Here is a 20,353-nt window from a genome sequence, read left to right on the forward strand (position 1 = left end):
ATTCAAAACGTTTACCTTTCATAGTCATTTTGACTTTGGGGAAAGCCAGAAATTGCACGGTGCCAGATCCAATTAACAAGGTGGGTGAGGAACACCGTAATGTTTTTATTTGACAGAAATTGCTGTACCAGAAGCGATGTATGACACGGAGCATTGTCATGATGGAGGATGACTTACGGCACACTTTAAAACATACCTTCTCTCAACCGTAGCTCACACCCGACAGACTGCACCGAACAAGTTTAAACTTGTCACACACTGTTACTAAGGTTCGATGCTTTGCTTCCCGTACTGAAGATCCCTGCCTTTCTGTTGGATGGCATCGGCAGCAGCATTCACTGTAGGTTTTTGATCACATTTCATATATATATCAGATTTCAGGGGACAAAGATATATACCAGTTTTTGTTACTTCAAGAGAAAAACCAGAAGAGTACTGGAGGCATTTGGCGGGCTTGGCACCCCAACCCCACACAACACTGTTGACAGGTAGTGAAAGGATGAAAGGAATTAGACCTCTTGCAGGTGTCTTTGTGCTAGGAACCATGTTTTCTTAATTCTCATCCAACCCTTGGAGATAGCAGTTATCCCAAATTGCCAGTAAGGGATTTGATGCAACTGAGGCTCTGAGAATTACATGCCCAAGGTCACTCAGTTCATATGCAGAAAAATACATGTTTTCTAGCCCAGTTCTGTCTGAACCCAAAACCAATGATCTTTCTACTGCACCATACTGCTTGTGTCAGCACGTTAGTTTTTTAGATTTATTTCTTGTGTCCTGGCCCACATCTTATTGATCAGTTTCTTGCTTTATTTCGTCCTAATTTGAGTGCTTTAGCAACTTTAAAAACCTAAAAATGTATTCTTCTCATCCTGCTTCTTCCACCAACAAAAAAGGCAAAATAAAGCACATATTTTAAAAAATGGAATTCGCCCAGTTTATGCGAACATTACTTACCCAAGAGCTAAATGCAGAGAGAGATTAGAAAGGGAAAGGCAGAAAGAAGGATTTAAAATGCCAATTGGGAAGCCACAAGAAATGCGGGTCTTTGACATTGTGATGTATATTCACAGTGCACAATTGATTTGTGCTTGGCTGTGCAGGGAAATCCTTGGCTTTAGAGGAGAGTATGTAACACTGTTTAGGATTAGGCTGAATTATGGCTCCAGCTGGGTGGAGGAGTCTGTCTTCTGTGCCAAGAATCAGTGATCTTGGCTTTTACTTGCCTCTTATCTCTTTGATATGTGGTGTTTAGGTCTCGTAAGATCAAGGATGGCCTTTGGAGCGAAGTGCCTTTTTCTTCCTCACTGCCAAATAGAAAGTTGTTCCAAACCCAGATAGATGACTATAAATGTCAGAGCTACGTTATGTGATGTGCACTCACCATTATGTTTGCAGGAAAATAGTAGGGAAGAACAACACCTGATTCTAGTACATACGTTTGAAAATGCAAAATAAAGCTCATCTAGGGCCGGCGGAGTGGCGTGTTGGTTAAGAGCTGGCTTGGGACGCCAGAGGGCCCCGGTTCGGATCCCAGTGACACTGCCCGCTACAGCTAAGATGCTGAACAACAGCTCGACCTGGAGCTGGGCTGCCGTGAGTTGCTGGCGACGGCAGGTGGGTTGCCATGGGCTACCGTGTAGCCAGCAGCCAGCATGAGGGCCAGCAGCCGCTGTGAGTGGCTGTCCAAAAGCTAGCGACTGATCTGCCTCGCCCTGGAAGAGCGCAATGATGGTGCCAACTTGGGCCAGTGAAGCAACGTCCTCCACCACTAGAGTGAAGAACAAAAGGATAGTAACTTGTCTATTCCCCTTCTCCCAATTCCCCAATAAAAAAAAAAATCTTTAAAACAAACAAACAAACAAACAAACAAAGAACTCATCTATTTTTCTGCTGTGCTCAGAACACTGCAAATTTCTGCTATCCTCTTTGTTACCTTCCCTCCATGGCCTCCCCTGAGGTAGATGCACTGGAGTGATGACCCATCTGGTCATCTGTGTTTCCTGTTAATTGACCTGAATGATGGTTACCAAGCAATTGCTGGTAAGAAAACCCCCCTCACTCTGATACAACGCTACATAGAGGGAGTCGCTTTTATTTTTTAAACCTAAGTCTCCTCAGTCATCTTTCCTCAAAGCTTGGGTTTCTAAATCAAGAAGTATTTTAAAAACAAATAGGCGAAAAATGATGCAGAAGAGTACACAACAATCAGGACATTCTAGATTGACAATCTACAAATAAAAGCTAAAATTTAACAAGTTTTGTAAATATGGGAATGAGGAAACCAAATGCAGGATATAAGAATTTTGTCCATGGAATATATAAGGAAAAAAAAGTGGTTGTCGTTGACAGCTCAGTGGAAGTCAGTTTGTGATGCATGTAAATGACCTTGAGTTGCATTAATACACACATAGTGCCCAGAACAAGGGACAAGGAGAAAGCTCTGCTCCACTGTGACACCTCGTTATAAGATGTGGGCAACTGGCTAGCTTCTACAGGTGAGGGACCAGGTTGCAGCTCAGAACCATATTGGAAATGGACATCATAGCGTGGAAAAATACAATTTTATGTTATTTGTTACTCTAAATGTCTGCATGCTAATTAGTCCAAAGAAATTTACTTTTGCAAGAGAATTTGCATAGTTTGTATACTGTCCTGCTTGCTTTAATTATAACAGATGAGCGAAGTCGCGGTTAACAGGTTACTTATTACAGCTTTGAGAAAAAATTCACTAATCCCCCTTGATAGGATTGTCTATTAGGAGAGCCTTCTTGCAATGCATCCAAACCCAGCCCTGACTAGCTCATTCAGGCCTGTAGTGAGCTAGAAGGAGCTGGATGGGGAGTGTGAAGGAGAGGCTGAGAAGAGGAGAGGGACGGAGAAAGCCACCCACAAGACGAGTTGGAAGGTAGCCCTTTCCTCTCAGGGTCCTGTGGGACATTCTGCCACCTGAGGAGGTGGGGGCCCGTCACATTTGATTCACAGGAATGGAGCATGTGGGTGCCCAGAATTTCATGTGCTTCCTCATGATGGATCCAAGTTCAAAGTCACCCCCAGAAAGAACTGGCCCCGCAAGATCTTGATGTGAAGCCCTGCTCCACCTTTGCCCAACCACCTGTGAGGAGGTGGGGAAGGGAGCTCCATCCATTTTAGAGGAAAGCTGAGAGCTGAGTATTGCCCGGAGGACATCCTGGGTTAAGACACACCAATCTGCAGGAAGCAACAAATGGGATGGGCTACAGAAAACCACCTTTGCCATTTGGGAGTAAAGCATCTAGATGAAAAAGCCAGATTATCCAGGTCTAAATCCTGCTTTGACACTTAAACTATTTTATAAAAAAAAAAAAAAAATCACTTGAATTTAAGTGGATTAACAAAAATTTTCTAACTAACATTTATTGTCTATAACAAGCAAACATAATCTCAAGGTTACCATTACTGTAGTTGAGAAATAACTATTAAAGCCTCTGAATATTACAGGAACACTCTTTGGACTTTTGAGACAAGAAGCTTAGGGACCTTCATGATGACTATATATGAAATATATGTAGAGTAATCAGCAGGTAAATATTTTGTAACCATTTCTCTTGATATTTCTCTCCATCCCCCAAGAAGGAGGTAATGGTAATCTTAGTATTTTACCCTTGTAAAGTCTTTTCTAGATTTCCAATAACAGCATTCAGAATTGTGGCTGATTAGAACTGCCACTTTAGGCGGAAGGACACTATTTGGGGCTTATGAGAACTATGGTAATAAATGGTTTCCCTGTAAGGCAGGTAAAAATATCTTATCTTAGAGATGAGAAAACACAGGTTAAAGAAAGTGCCTAAGGTCACAAAGTAACAGAACTAAACCCAAGTCTGTCTGACTTTAATACTTCTATGGCTTTCTTTAAAAATCTGAAGGACTACCAATGTAGACAGATTTTTATTTTGTCACAAGACAGAACTTTCTGTTCATTACAGCTGTGCTAAGATAAAATACAGATAAAATACAGGACACCAGCTAAATTTGAATTTCAGATACTGATGAAAATTTTTTAGTATAAGAAAGTCTCAAACCATTGCATGGAACTTTCTTATATTAATAATTATTCATTATTTTTCTGAAATTTAAATGTAACAGAGCAACCTGTATTCTTATGTGTTTAATCTGGCTACCTTATTTGGGAAAGATTGTGTTTCCAGGTGCTAAGGATTAAAAACATTAGTGATCATGTGGAGATGTAGTATTGAGGATCTGAAAGTCAGAAGGAGTACAGTTGGGGTTGTATAGAGAGTGGGGTTCTGATTTCATCTCCTTCATAGGGGGTCTCCATTGAGTCCGGAGCTGGGCTAGGTATTGGGAGGGGGAAGGGGAGGTTGAATGGCTGTACAGTCCATGGCTTTGAGGAGCAGTGGCTTTTCATGTTCTTTTCATTTTCATCATTTCTTTTTCCTTTGGCAGGATTATCACACTGCTCCCCAGCTCTGCGAGGTATAGGGGACAGTGGAGAGTGCAAAAGAAAACCACATTTTGCTCCTTATTAATATTTCTTAAACTGTGTTGGAAATCCTTGGAAACACATCTATATATGGAGGATTATGTTCCTACCAGGAATTCTGGAATTTTTACCATTGAGATGCAGTGTGTCTAATATATTTTCTATTTTGTCCCCAAAAGGATAAGGCATTGTAAGTATTCTTCCTAGAGATAGGGATTAGGATAAATAACTTCTGGCAGACCCTCCAAATTATACAAGAAGATAAGTTAAAAGTTGGCCCTATTTTGAAGTTGATGAAACCGTTTCTTTGGAAAGGATTCTTAATGTTTCTGAATAAAACACTTAGAAGAATTATTCCTTAATGGATATCTTATAGCCCATAAAATTAATTACCTGTCACATGAAATCCTTAAGTAGCTTCATGCTGATAATTGACAAATAATAAAAGTTCAACTGAGGCCGCTTTCAAACTTGGTTCTCCCATGCAGTGTGATCTGTTTACTGGAGACTGTTGTTAAGATTGTAAAAACAATCCCTGTCTGGGTGCCAGAACAGAACACAGGCTGCCCAAGGCATGAAAAATCAGTTGTGCATGTTTTCAGATGTAGCAATGTTTCTATAGATATATTTTTAGGTTACAATTATGAGAAATACTTGAAAATGCCCTCTGAGAGGCAGGGTCCAGAGCCATGTCTTTGGGGGAGCTAATATATTTTAAAAATACCCAGTTTTATGAAATTTTTTGTAGTATTTTAACTACAGGCAGGGTTTTTTAAGGCAGGGTAGACACCTGCCTTCCGTCAATATAAAATTCTGTTAATGTTCTCTCCCCAGCCCCGAACTGAAAAAGTCTCATAATACAAAAGAGAAAACTTCAAAATAGAATTTTAGAATGCTTTTCTAAGCAAAACACAAAATAACAGAAACCATGAATGAAAGATGGATGAATGCCTGCCCATCAAAAATTTCACAAAGTCAAAAGACAAACTGGGGGAAATATAGTGGCAAAGAACACAATTCTTAGTAGATGTGAAAATACAATTTATAGTAGAAGAATATAAATGGTTAACTCAACTCAAATGTAAGAATTATGAGATCACAGTCTCCCCTAGTAGTCTGGCAAATGGAGAAAAGTCTGATTGTGCACAGTGTTGGCGAGACCGTGGTGAAGAGGCCCCCATAAGCCGTTACCAAGAGTGAAAATTGAAGTGGCCTTTATAGGAAATAATTTGGCAATGTCTGTAAGGGTCGTACATGCACATACACTTTGATTCAGCAGTGCTAGTTCTGGAAATGCATCCAACAAAGTGTGCTTACCCTAGAATAATTTTCCAGGAAAAATATTTTCCACATCAGAGCCAGGTTGCTTTGCCAGCCAAAGACCCAAGTAGTGAATTAGCAGTGCCAGGGGAAGAAGTGAGAGAAACAGAAAGAAAGAACATAGCCTTGGTTTCAGTCCTGCCAGGGTGCTGGTCAAGCTGAGCTGGGGTCCAGAGCGAGTGCACAGTTTGTAAACTGAATCTCCATAGAGAGGGCTGGTCCATCAAGCTGTTAGTTGGGGACACTACATTTCCTTATGGGAAAGAGGACCCCTACGTATACACTAACCCCTCCTGCAAAGAGTGGCATTGAGACACTTCAGGATTCTTCCTCTTTGAATCTAGCTGATATCTAAAGCTGCTTCTTTGCTCTTTCCCCTTGAGTCCTGTGTTCCCTGATCCTCCAGTGTGACATGGCCTTCACTCCCTTCTGGGACCATGGCTCCCTTCATATGCAGTTCTCCAAGCGTATTTCCAGCCCCCTAGCCCTCTGTATTCCTCCATCCTTAGCAAATGCTGGGTTTCGTGTAGTCCTGTGCAGGGTGCCACTCCACTGCTTCCTGCTCTGGGATTCTTAGGCCTTTGCAGCCTGTCTCCTAGGAGCCTTTCCCTTTACTCTCACATTTATCTCAGCCAAAGACAAATGGACACAGCCGACACTTGGAATGAGGCCAGTGATGATGTGTCCATAAAATCCTAGGCCCCTACAGGCCCAGGGAGGATCACGCCTTGCTCACTGCTGCTTCTCTCTCCTCGGCTTTGCCTGTCCTTAGCTTTTTTTTTTTAGCATCTTAATTTTATTTTTAATAGGCAATACATTTTCATGATTCTAAAGTCAAAACTATTGGGTTGTCGGAAAAGTCATGACGCATTTTTGCAACGAAACTCATAGGAAAAATACGTCATGACTTTTCCGACAACCCACTATAAAAAAGGTGTCCATAACAAGTCTCAGTCCTACTCTCCTCTTTCCCATTTTATTAGTTTCCTATTTATTCTTCCAGTGGTTTTTTTTTGTTTGTTTTTTGTTTTTTTTAGTTTTGTTAAATATCAGAAATAGTAAAATACAAATTCATCACATACATACAATCTCTTTTGACCTGTCCTGGTATTTGTGTGTGTGTGTGTGTTTGTGATTTTTCCAATTTTTATTTTTTTTAAATTTTGTTTATTTTAAAATTATGGTTACCATACAATATTTGTTTCAGGGTTACAACATAGTGAATCAACATTTATATATCTTATGGAATGGTTACCATGGTAAGTCTAGATCTTCCAGAGGTTCTTGATATGACTGAGTGTTATGTCTGTGTGTGTGTATATACATTTAAATACATATGTACACACATAACTATATATATACACACACACAAGAAAGACAAAGGCAATTTTGCTAACTTTTATCTCCCTTTCTTAGCGAAAATATTTGCATATGATTTAAACTGTAGTACACTTTGCTATTTTTACCTAAAAATATCTGTATATATTTTTTTATTTTTAATTGTGGCAAAGTACGTACAATATAAAATTTACCATCTTAGCCATTTTAAGAGTGTAGTTCTGTAGTTTTCAGTATATTCACATTACTGGTCAACCTATCTCTAGAACTGTTTTCATCTTGCAAAACTTAAACTCTGTATGCATTAAGGAACAACTGGCCACTTCCCCTTCCCCCAACTCTTGGCAGCCACCATTCTACTTTCTGTTTCTATGAGTTTGACTATGTACCTTGTATAAGTGGAATCACACAATATTTGTCTTTTCGTGACTAGCTTATTTCACTTAGTATAATGTCCTCAAGCCTCATTCGTATTGTAGCTTGTGTCAGAATTTCCTTCCTTTTTATGGCTGAATAATATTCTAGTGTGTGTATATGATACATTTTGTTTATCCATTCATTCATCAGTGGACATTTGGATTGCTTCCACCTTTTGGCTACTGTGAATAATGCTGCTACATTCATGGATGTACAACTCTCTCTCCAAGACTTTCAGTTGTTTTGAGTATATACCCAGAAGTGGGATTGCTGAATCATATAGTAGCTGTACTCTTAATTTGCTGAGGAGCCACCATCCTGTTTTCCATAGTGGCTGCACCTTTTACATTCCCCACCCGTAGTATACAAGGGTTACAATTTCTGCAAGTTGTTGCCAACACTTTTTATTTCTGTTTTGTTTTTGTTTTTTATAGTAGCTATCCCAATGGATGTGAGGTGATATCTTACTATGGTTTTGATTTGCATTTCCCTAATCATTAGTGATCTTTAGCATCTTTTCATGTGCTTGTTGCCCATTTTGTCTCAGCTTTTGACTATTCCAGACCTTGAATAACAACCAGCTTCAGTGGCGACAGAAACATTTAGATCCCCTTCTTGGAGTGACATCTTTCTCTGCAGCAGTGGGCTATCCTGTAATGTTTCATTTCCTTGCTCCTTTCAGTGAACGTTTACCATCTTCATCCATTTCTAAGGCTACTTCTCACCCTTCTCTAACAGCTGTAAAGATCCTGTGGCATCATGATGTCTTCGTTACTTTAACTCTTTACATTCCGTCTGACGCAGTCCTCCAGATTCTGCAGAATGCAGGCACCACAGTGTGGGAGAGATGAAGTCAAGTTCTGGATCTGCCAAAAACCTCCATGTCTTAAACAAACCCGGCAGACTGAAGAGATTTCCGCATCTCAGGCCAAGATCTCTTGTTAACCCGCTGCTTCCTGTCTGCCAGGTCTTACCCATACCTGGACACTCTCTTGCACTCTGAAACTTTTCAACTAATGCTTGAAAAACATGTGCTGATCTTCTCAATCTTTTTTTCTCAAATCTGCCTAAATCATTGGTTCTCAATTTTGGCTGCACATTGGAGTCAGCTAGGGAGATTTTTAAATGACTGATGTTTAAAAATGTTCCACTCCCAGAGGCTTCTATTTAATTGGTCCAATCGTAGCCTGGGCATTGAGATTCCAATGTGCAGTGAGGGTTGAGAACTACTGACCTAAATTTTATGAACAATGAATGAATCTTAGTAATGAATGTGACTAATAAATCTTATTATCTCCCTGTCTCTCACTAGTAACTCCCCCTGGGGAGTTATCATAGTGAGCTTTCTGAGATTTTATCATTTGTTAATGCATCCCAGGCTTCCTATGATCTAATCACAAGCCCCCTTTCCTAATCCCAACTGTAAAATAAGTGTGCCTCTTTTTATCTTTTATGTCTCTCTAGCCTGTCAGGAACAGAGTAGAAGAAAATATCTTTCCTACCCCACCCTCAAACTCCTTCTACAGGCAGGAATACACATTAGGAAACACTTGGTTCAAGGCTTGTTGGAAAATGTTTGGAGCCTGATTGCTATGATTCTAGAATCCTACTAAAAGTTACCTATTTATAAATATATCCAGCTGGCATCTGCTCTGTTACAGACATATATGCAGTTGGAAAGGCAAGAAACTTTTAAGTCTAGCAGAAAAATGGATAGGAATAAAATGGGAGGAAGACTGGCAACCTGAGTGCTTTGAAACTAAGTCAATCTATTTCTCTTCAGAAACTTCAGAATTTTTTTGCTCTTAGGTCAATTCACGTGATCACTCTCAAGTGTACCACTTCTAGAATCTGTGACTAGTGGAACTCTCGTTTCTTAAACTCAGATGTTGTTAAAAATCATCCAGTTATTCTACTGTGAGGAGGTAAGCATACTCCATATTTTGTCCTTGATATTAGAGTATATGTTACTGATTACTGATAAGAGCCTGTGGGAGAGCTTTTCTTCAATGGCTTCTCCTCTGCAGTTATATGAGCTGCCTTAGGGAATTGCTTTAAGTTCCACAAGCGGCACAGGTTCATGCTGTTTGGGCCACACAAGGACAGAGGTGTCATGATGGATAAGCCTATAGGCAGTATGTCATTGGGCCAGGCCTCCCGCAGGAGTCAGAGGTCAACACGGTTCAGCAAAAAAACTGCAATTAATCAAGATGTAATTAACTGCTAACTGGAGCTCTTCAGCTACCTTCCCGTGGAAGGAGTAAAGCATTGTCCAGGTGGCAGTCTCTGCCATGCCTTTATGAGGCCCTTGTTTGGTCTGCTTGGGCTGCTATAACAAGTTACTTGGGTGGCTTAAAGAACAGACACGTATTTCTCACAGTTTGAAGGGCCGAGAAGTCCAAGATCAAGGTGCTGGCAGATGTATTTCTTGGTAAGGGCACACTTCCTGGCTTATAGACAGTCATTTCTTATATTCTCACAAGGCGGGGGCTTTTGGGTGAGAGAGGAAGAGGGTTGTGTTGTACAGAGAGGTGTCCTATCCAAAGATTGTCAATGTTGCAGCTTCATTCGTAACAGAATATGGATGTTAAGGTATTTATTGGCATGCCTGGGACCCTGAGATGCAATTCACATGTCCATAAAATAAGCTTTAGGTGATTAAAAAAAAAATCTTTGGAGATGTATTGGGGATCAGGAAAGATTTAAGTCAAATCCCCAGAACCTTCTATTTGCATAGGATGGCATAATAATCATTGAATAAAATAAACATCCTGCACAAATAAAGGCCTCAGATCATCAAGACATTCTTCAATTATGTTTATTTATTGAATTGACAAAGCCTAAAAAAACCTATAGATTTTATAAATATTTTTACCCAAATTAATCTGAATTAACCAGAAAACACAATATAATCAGGTACTTTGACCCTGAGAAATTTAGGATTACTCAGGACTTTGCTGTTGGTGAAATTTTTTGACATTGTCAAAATGGTTTTTGTGATAATGTGATTAAAGTGGGTGCAATTTTGCTGTCATCATTTCATACTTAAAAGTCACGTTTAGCCTACAGATCAATATCAAAGGACAATATGAGATTCCTGAGAATACAGTTTCTGAGATTCTCTTTGTCTTTAGTAGTGAAACCATTTCATTTCCACCAAGCCTAGACAGTAGCATTTCCAATGTGTGTTCTGCTGACCACTGGGACTCGTAGATACTCTAGGAAAAGAGGAGTTCCATTGTAAAATAAATTTGGAAAATATACTGCAAGTTATAGTTCCCTCTTGGAGACTCATAATGTAATGCATAACTCACGCTTCGAGACATCCTGCTGAAATGAAATGTATGATATCTGTTGAACACTGTTTAATCCTGTGTTTCTCCAAAGTTTCACATTGTGGAAAGTGCTGTATATGTGTGTGTGTTTGCATTGGGAGGGACAGATGCAAAAATGAGGCTATGGATAGAATTGTAAGAAAGAGTTCAAAGTAGCATAATCAGAATGATGTTGCTTAAGAAAGATGAAATTTTCATGCTTTTAATCAGTGAAGAGCTTCAGGCATGTTTAAATACAGGCATACTTTGTTTCATTGTACTTCATTTTATTGTGCTGTGCAGATATTGTATTTTTTACAAATTGAAGATAAGACCCTCCATCAAAAATATTACAACTTGATGAAGGTTCAGATGATGCTTAGCATTATTTAGCAATATTTTTAAATTAGGGTATATACACTCTTTTTTTTTTTTAGACATAATGCTGTGGCACACTTAAAAGATTACTGTATAGTGTAAACATAACTTTATATGCACTAGGAAACCAAAAAATCTGTGTGACTCACTTGATTGTGATGTTCATTTTATTGCAGTGGTCTGGAACTGAACCCACAGTATCTCCGAGGTATGCCTATAGAGCAAAAGGTGTGAAAAGAAATGTATATTAATCATTACCACCAGAGTTATGCCCAGGTCTAAAAACACAGCCATTTGTATACTATATTATTTACAAGGCAGTTATACCGGGGGTGCCAAAAAAAATGTATATACATGACTTGTAGTCATCTTTTGTTATCAGTATATATTGAGTATTCCAATTTTAATACAGTGTTTTCCTTTCTTAAAATGTGTGTACATTTTTTTGGCACCCTGTATATATGCATATAAACTTTTACTTAATCTTCATGTTCACTTCATGATATGAAGTGTTATCTTATTTTGAAAATGAGAAAGCTGAATGTTAGACTAGATAGTGACTGGGTCTGAAACATAAGGACATACTGCAAGGAAAAGATAAAGGTGAGAGATACTCTGCAAAAACAAACAAACAAACAATTTTAAAAGGCTATCCTTAAATAAGTTGGGAGAGGCACAATACACAATAGACCATTGAACAATCTGAATTATCACTAGCAGAAAAACTCGCTTACCTTAGATTTTTACCTGACATTTGCCAAACCTATTTGCCCGCAAGGCATTTTCATAAAAGTTATTTTTCCACATTGATTTCCTGTCAACTTTTTGTGGACTGTACTATGAGAATGGCTGTTCATTCTCATGAGCATTGGTTTCTGATGGCCAAAGACAAGAGTCATCATGGCCACAGCCCTCACGTAAATCATAACTTGTTAGGCTACCTTCCATAGAACCAGGCATGAACTCCTGGAATTAGATTTTTACCTTTGTGGTTTACATAAAGAATGCCCTTGCTAAGTAATCAGTATCTCCTTTCCCACTGCAATTTGCCCAGATTATTTGGATGTGACTTCACTCATAGAGCTTTTTCTGTTGTAGGTCTTTTCCAAGAACTGAGCCAGGCTGATGTCTGCCACGGGTTGCCTCAAGTATTTGGAATCTTATATACCTTCTGAAAAATCAATGGGGAGCATGGGCCAAACTTTAAAAATAAATATTCCAGATGAAAACAAACTGATAACCATACACAGATGTTAGTTCAGTGAATGCATCTCGTGTGATGCCACTTGAATGGCCATTTCCAAGTATTTGGTGGCTAAAGAGGGGAATGTTTAAAGTCTTCCTGACTCCAGTTAAAAGCCACATGGCCATTCTTGGGGAGGTCCTGCTTCTTTCAGTTGCGATATTTAATTAGACCAGTCTCCAAGCAGTCTACAAAAGGTCATTATAAACACATTGAAGGATAATGCCAGGAAAGGTACCTAACAGCATACTGTGAACATGCAAAACCAAATAGGGCATAAAGCCACAAACTTCACCCTGAATGCAATTTGTTTTACAGGAAAGTTAATGCCACTTAATTTTTTCTTAATTCACTTAAAAGAATTAATCTTTGCTTTAATTCATATTCATCCTAAGTGACTTAAATGAACAGAAGAACTATAACTTTGAAGGAATGTTCACACGTCTAATCTGTTAAATTTTTTCCCAACTTTATTGAGATATAATTAATAATAACACATAACATTGTGTAAGTTTAAGTTATATATTATGTTGATTTGATACACTTACATATTGTGAAATGATTGTGACAGTAGGATTAATTAACACCTCTGTCACCTCACATAATCACTGTTTCTTTTTTCTTTTTTTTTTAATTAAAATTTGTCAGGGTGACAATGGTTAGTAAAGTTACATAGGTTTCAAGTGTACAATTCTGTGATACATCATCTATATATCACATTGTGTGTTCACCACCCAGTAAGACTGTTTATTTTTTATAGAGGGAGCATTGAAGATCTCTCTTAACAACTTTCAATATATAATACAGTACTGTTAATGATAATCACCAAACTGTACATTATATCCCAAGTACTTATTCATTGATAGATAGAATTGTGTGAGTTTAAGGTGTATTATATGATTATTTAACATGCACATATATTGTAAAATGTTTTCCACAATAATGTTAGTTAACACATCCTTCACATCGCATAATTACCATTTTGTTATTATGGTGAGAACATTAAAGCTCTACAATCATAGCAACTTTCGAGTATACAAGACAATATTGTTAACTATAGTGACTATGCTGTTCCTTGGATTCCAGAACTTATTCATTTTATAACTGAAAGTTTACACCCTTTGACCAACATTTCTAATTTCCCCAACTTCTTCGCCCCTGGCAACCACCATTCTACTCTCTTTCAGTGAGTTCAATGTTTTTAGAACCCACATATAAGTGAGATCATACAGTATTTGTCTTTCTCTGTATGACTTATTTTATTTAGCATAATGCCCTTAAGGTTCGTCTATGTTATCACAAATGTCAGGATTTACTTTTTCTCACGGCTAAATAATATGCAATTGTACATGTATATGTATGTACACCACATGTCCTTTATCTGTTTATCCGCTGAGAGATATGGTTGTTTTTATATCTTGGTTTTGTGAATAATGTGGCAATAGACATGGGAGTTTCTCTTTGAGATAGTGATTTCATTTCCTTTGGATATACAGTTATCCCCCCTTATCCACTTGGGCATATGTTCCATGCCTCCCAGTGGATGCCTGAAACCGCAGATGGTATCAAACCCTACACACACACACACACACACACACACACACACACACACTGCTTTTTCTTACACATACATGCCTTTTCACTTAAAGGAAACACTTTATAGCTTCTTTTTGGCATATCTAAGTTGCCAGCATCACTACTCTTGTGCTCTGGGGCCATTATTAAGTAAAATAAGGGTTATTTGAACACAAGCACTGCGATGCTGTGACAATAGATCTGATAACCAAGATGGCTCCTAAGTGACAATGGGCATGTACAGCATGGATATACTGGACAAAGGGGTGATTCATGTCCCAGGTGGGATGGAACAAGATGGCATGAGATTTCATCATGCTACTCATACCAGCATGCAATTTAAAACTTATGAGTTGTTTATTTCTGGAATTCTCCATTTAATATTTTCAGAACTTGGTTAATTTTGGGTAACTGAAACAATGGAAAGTGAAACCATGGATAAGGAGGAACTACTGTATACCTAGAAATGGTGTTGTTGGAACATAAGGTAGTTCTATTTTTAATTTTTTGAGGAACCTCTGTACTGTTTTCCATAGTGGCCGCACCAATTTACATTCCTACCAGCAGTGCACCAGGGTTCCCTTTTCTTCACATCCTCACCAGCATTTATTACCTCTTGTCTTTTTGATAATAGCCATTTTAACAGATGTGAGGTGATAGCTCATTGTAGTTTTGGTTTGCATTTTCCTAATGGATTAGTGATGCTGAGTACCATTTCGTATTCCTGTTGGTCATTTGTTATGTCTTTGGAGAAATGTCTACTCAAGTTCACCACCCATTTTTAAATTAAATTTTTTAATCAATTGAGGTTTTTTTTTTGTTTTTTGTTTTTTTGAGTTGTTTGAGTTCCTTATGTATTTTGGATATTAACCCCTTGTCAGATATATGATCGACAAATATTTTCTCCCATTCTGTAGGTTGTCTTTACATTTCACTGATTGTGTCTTTTTCTGTACAGAAGCTTTTTAGTTTGATGTAGTCCCACTTGATGATTTTTGCTTTTGCTGCTTGTGCTTTTGGTGTCATATCAAAAAACAAACAAACAAAAAATCATTGCAAAAAACAATATTAAGGAGCTTTTTCTCTGTTTTCCTCTAGGAATTTTATAATTTAGGGTCTTACAGTTAATGTTCATGAGTGGTGTAAGATAGCAGTCCAATTCTTTTGCATGTGAATATCCAGTTTTCCAAGAACCATTTATTGAAGAGACTAGCCTTTCTCCATTGTATATTCTTGGCTTCCTTGTGAACAATTGGTTGACTGAATGAGGTGTTTATTTCTGGGCTTTCAATTCTGTACTGTTCTATATGTCTGTTTTTATGTCAGTACCATATTGATTACTATCGCTTTGTTTGAAATCAGGAAGTGAGACATTTCTGACTCTGTCCTTTTTCAGGATTGCTTTAACTATTTGGAGTCTTTGTAGTTTCATATGAGTTTTAGGATTGTGTTTTCAATTTCTGTGGAAAGTACCATCGGAATTTTGATAGGGATTGCACTGAATCTGTAGACTGCTTTTGGTAGTATGAGCATTTTAGCAATATTAATTCTTCTGATCAATGAAAATGGCATGTCTTTCCATTTTTGTGTCTTCTTCAATTTCTTTCATAAATCTCTAATAGTTTTTGTCTTACAGTTCCTTGGTCAAATTTATTCCTAATTATTTTATTACTTTTGTTGATATTGTAAATGGGATTTTTTTTTAATTTCTTTTGCAGAGAGTTCACTGTTAGTGTATAGAAATGCAATTGATTTTTGTATGTTGATATTCTACCCTGAAAATTAACTGAATTTGTTTATTAGTTCTAACAGTTGTGTGTGTGTGTGTGTGTGTGTGTGTGTGTGTGTGTAGTCTTTAGGATTTCCTATGTGCAAGATATGTCACCGGCAAACAAACAATTTCACTTCTTCCTTTCTGACTCTTACTTGCGCACACTGGTAGCTGCAGGACGGCGAAGCCCTGTGGCTGCAGGGTTTTGACACTGGCTCACACACTGCAGTGGGGGCTGGTGTTTGGAGTTGGGCTGACAGGAGGTGCAAGTGCAAAGCTATTGAGACGAGTTGCAAGCAAGCCTGGCGGTGCAGGCCAGTGACTGGAGAAGGGCCTAGTCAAGCTCAGGGGAGCTACCCGGGCCCTGACTCTCTGCATACACTCCTGTGGCTGCAGGATACCCCATAGTCATATGCACAGCAATGGAATCTGGTGTCGGGTGTCGGGCCAGGGCTGTGCGCATGCACAGCTAGAGCGCTTAGCCTCAAAGGTGCACATGGCAGTGAGGGGGGCTCTTGGCTTGCATATTGTACTTCTGCAGTTGTAGAGACTTAGGCTGGCTGCCACTGGGGATCTTGGGCTCTGCTGGGGGTGGAGCAGGTGAAAGAGTGGGATGGGACTCCGTGGATGGCAAATACTTATGGGGTAAAAAACTGATAAAATCTGCAGGGGATCTGTGGTGACAGTGCCGGCCATTGCTTTCTTCAGTGGCAAAAGCTGCTGGGCTCCTCTGCAGAGTGGGTCACTTGGAACTCCGGTTGCTCCCACTGCACGGTTGATACTGATAGCACCTGCTCTTCTTCCTTGGTCATAGCCATTTGCCTGTATCTCAGCTTTGCTGGTCTCTAGGTGGGGTGAAACCGAACCCCTCCAAAGGCTTGGGAAGCTGGTCATTCACCCTGCTCTCCCTTTTCTGTCGAAGAGAACTCTTTCTGGTAGGGAGTTTCCTCTTGGCATTGAGCAGTGCCAGCCTGAGGGAGGGGACGATGCAGGCAAATGGAAGCTCTTTTCTTAATGTGCTGGTATTCTCAGTTGGGTTTTTTTGTTGTTATCGTTGTTGTTCCATTGTGCTTCCGAAGTTTCTTAAATGGACTCCTGGCCTCTCCCAGAGTTATTTTTGCTTGTGGACTGCTGTCTAATTGTTGATCTTTGTGAGGAGATAGAGGCTGAGGTCTCTTACTTCACCATCTTGGTGATGTCACCACCTAATGTTTTAAGATGAACATCAATAGATTTATATTTTTTCTGTTCCTTTTAGCTTTTATCTCCCACCCATAGTTGATGAGGATAGGATGGCACTTTATTTTGAAGTCCTTCAACTTCTGTGAGTCTCAGTTTTCTCACACCAAAATGAAATGATTGGCCCAGGAATGTTTAAAGTCCATTCATTCTATGATTTTAGTGCAATTTCTGGTCCATGGTGAATACTGGACAAATACTTGTTGAATAATTCTGGATATTCAGTCACATATTCTGACCTCTACCAAGCACAATATTAATATTTCTGCCATCTAGTAGACACAGGTTAATACCGTGGCTCCACGATTTACTAGGGCTGTAAACTTGAGCAAATTACCCTCTCCATGTACTTGTGGCAATATCTGTAATATGGATTAACAAAAAACTATCCATGTCATTAGGTTAGTAGACAACGAGATGAGGCAGCCACCACGGCCCTCAGCAGAATGCCTGATACCGAGCAAGCATGCAACAAATAGTTGTAGCTATTATCATATTAATAGGTACTTATGAGAAATAATTATCACTAATAGTAGCTCTGTGGGAATTCCCTGACAGGCTTTGCTAGAACACTTTTTTTCCTGGGCACTTATCTGTCTCACTTAACATCTGTTACTTTGCGGAATGTGTTCATAGAGAGTTCTAATATCTCCATGCTCTAGTTCCTAGGAAATCACTTGCCTCATTACGAATGCTCCTGAATTCCTCCTCTGCACCCCACTGTCTCCACCTCCACCCTACCATCTCTGCCCCTCCATTATCTGGCCAACTCCTGTGCATCCCACTCTTGGCAGCTTTGCATCCTGTCCTTCCCTAATCATGGCACTTTCACACTCTGTTGGCTCTGTCACTCTCTCAGGCTCTCTCACTAAATGTGAGCTACCTGACCATCATGATGTTGACTATCCCATTCACCAGTCTGTCCCAAGCACCCAAGCCCATGATAGGTGTACAATAAATACTTGTTGAGCAAACAAATAAATAATGTATCCACTGCTATTCTTCATTTCAACAAAGTTTGGTTCCAGGTAGATGTTTCAAAATACAAAGATGGCCTGATCTCAGATCTTCCCATTATTGCAGAAGTTCTTGGATGAGGATTATCCCAAGTTTATGTTGTTGACTCTATTGGATATGGCACAGTAGTAGTTTGCTCTGACTAATGCACAGCCTATTCATTTTATCCTTCCATTAAAGAACCAGAGTCTAGATAAGCATTTGAGCTTCAAAGCCTTGTCTCTTGTGTTGTAAAATGACATAGAGAAAATCTAGAAGTCATTAACTAATCACTAAGGTTAAACTTACATTGACTTTGTACCATTTGTTAACAGACAAGAGGACTGAATATATTTACCTAAAAAGTAGCTGAGAGTAAACTGCAAGATCAATTCGTTTTAAAACACAGGCCTTTCTTTACTTTGGCAAGGAGAAAAAATTTCACCTATTTGTAAGTCCAGCTGTACTGATTGTTAAGGCAGGTGCTTTCTGAGAATAAGCATCATCTTTATTGCTTAAAATCACCCATAACCTCTTTTAACTTCTGTGTCTAGTAAATCTCCATTCTTTAGAAATTACATTATGAAGTCAGTTTATCTGAAAGCTAATTCCAAAAGAACACATTTTGACTTGTGTCACCTTTAGTATGATAAATAACCTAAAAAGGATCTTACCTGTACTAATGTCTTATTTTCAGATGTTATTATCTGGAGCTCTAATATACAGGTAGAGTTTATCAAAACTACTAATGTGGTTAAGAAAATTCTTATGCAGTGGTGACATTTACTTTAAGCTAGAGACCTGTGCAGCAGTCTGAATGGCATTGTGAAGTTAGAAACAAGCGTTTGGCTCTTGTCAAGGAACAATATCTTCGTTCCTTTACTCTTTGTTAAGTAGCTACTTTGTGTTAGGCATTGCATTATACTCATGATATACAATTCATTCATTCATTTTTAAATTTTTTCAAAATTATGCATTGGGCACAGTTCTAGATGCTGTGAACAAACAAGTTACATGTGGTTCCTGCCATCAAGAAGCTTATATTATGTGATGGAGGGAGATGGAAAATAGAGACATGTAACAAATATATGATAAAAAAAAGAAATATATGATTGATCAGGCTAGATCTTCAAAGAACAACACTAAGATAAATAACTAACTTAAGTCAATGAAATGAGGGCTGGCTGAGTGGCTCAGTTAGTTAAGCTTGCTCAAGAAAAGTGTGAGCTCTGAGCAACAGGGTTGCTGGTTTGATTCCCAGCCCAAGCTGAGCTGCCACTGAGCTGCCAACAGGTGGCAGGATGGCTCAGCTAAAAAAAAAAAAAGTATGTCAATGAAATGATATTTTTAAATGCTGAAGGAAAAAAAATCATGCCGATGTAGAATTTTGTGTCCCAAAAATAATCTTTCAAAAATTATGGCAAACTAAAGACATTTTTAGACAATTAAAAGTTGAGAAAAGTTGTAACTAGCAGAGCTTCAGTACAAGAAATCCTAAAGGAAATTCTTCTGGATGAAAGAAATTGATCCCAAGAATCTGCAGGAAGAAAAGAATGTCCCCAGAAATGGTAACTAAGTAAATGTGAAAAATATTTGTTAGTTAAAACAACAACAATAGTAATGTCTTAGGGGGTTTATAACATTTGTGAAAGTAAAATATTTGAAAAACAATAGCACATAGGCAGGACAAGGGTAAATGGAGTCTTGCATTATTCAGTAAATGGTGAAAGTACTAATTAGTCAAGAATGAGATGCATATTATAATCTTTAGAGTAACCACTAAAAGAATAATATAAAAATGCCTAGCTAAAAGCTAAAAGAAAAGATAAAATGGAATACTGAAAAATACTTGATTAATTAAACATAGTGTGGAAAACAAGAACAAAGGAACAACAACAACAAAAAGATGGTTAAATAGAAACAAAAAGCAATATAGTAGACTTATAATCTAATATGTTAGTAACTACATTAAGTATTAGTAGACTAAATACTGCAATTGAGAGACCAAGATTGCCAAACTGGATTTGAAATATTATCCCAAGTATTTCCTATTTGTAATTTACACATGAAATATAAGGACACAGATAGTGTGAAAGTAAAAGGATGATGAAGATATACTATGTTAACACTAATCAAGAGAAAGCTGGCATGGCTATGGCTATCAAAGTATACTTTAAGAGAAGACATAGGGATATAAAGAGGAACATTTCATAATGATACAAGGGTCAGCTCAATAGGAAAACACAATTCTAAATGTGTATGTATCTAATAATGTAATC

General features: G+C 38.4%; 1 protein-coding gene across 1 annotated transcript in view; it reads left to right on the top strand.

The window, feature by feature from the left end:
* The window catches only part of COL21A1 (collagen type XXI alpha 1 chain), a 376,826-nt gene that overhangs the window by 8,007 nt on the left and 348,466 nt on the right, over positions 1-20,353 (top strand). The window lies entirely within an intron of this gene.

The sequence above is a fragment of the Hipposideros armiger genome, unplaced genomic scaffold (genome assembly GCF_001890085.2).
Source record: "Hipposideros armiger isolate ML-2016 unplaced genomic scaffold, ASM189008v1 scaffold_1040, whole genome shotgun sequence".
Lineage (NCBI taxonomy): Eukaryota > Metazoa > Chordata > Mammalia > Chiroptera > Hipposideridae > Hipposideros > Hipposideros armiger.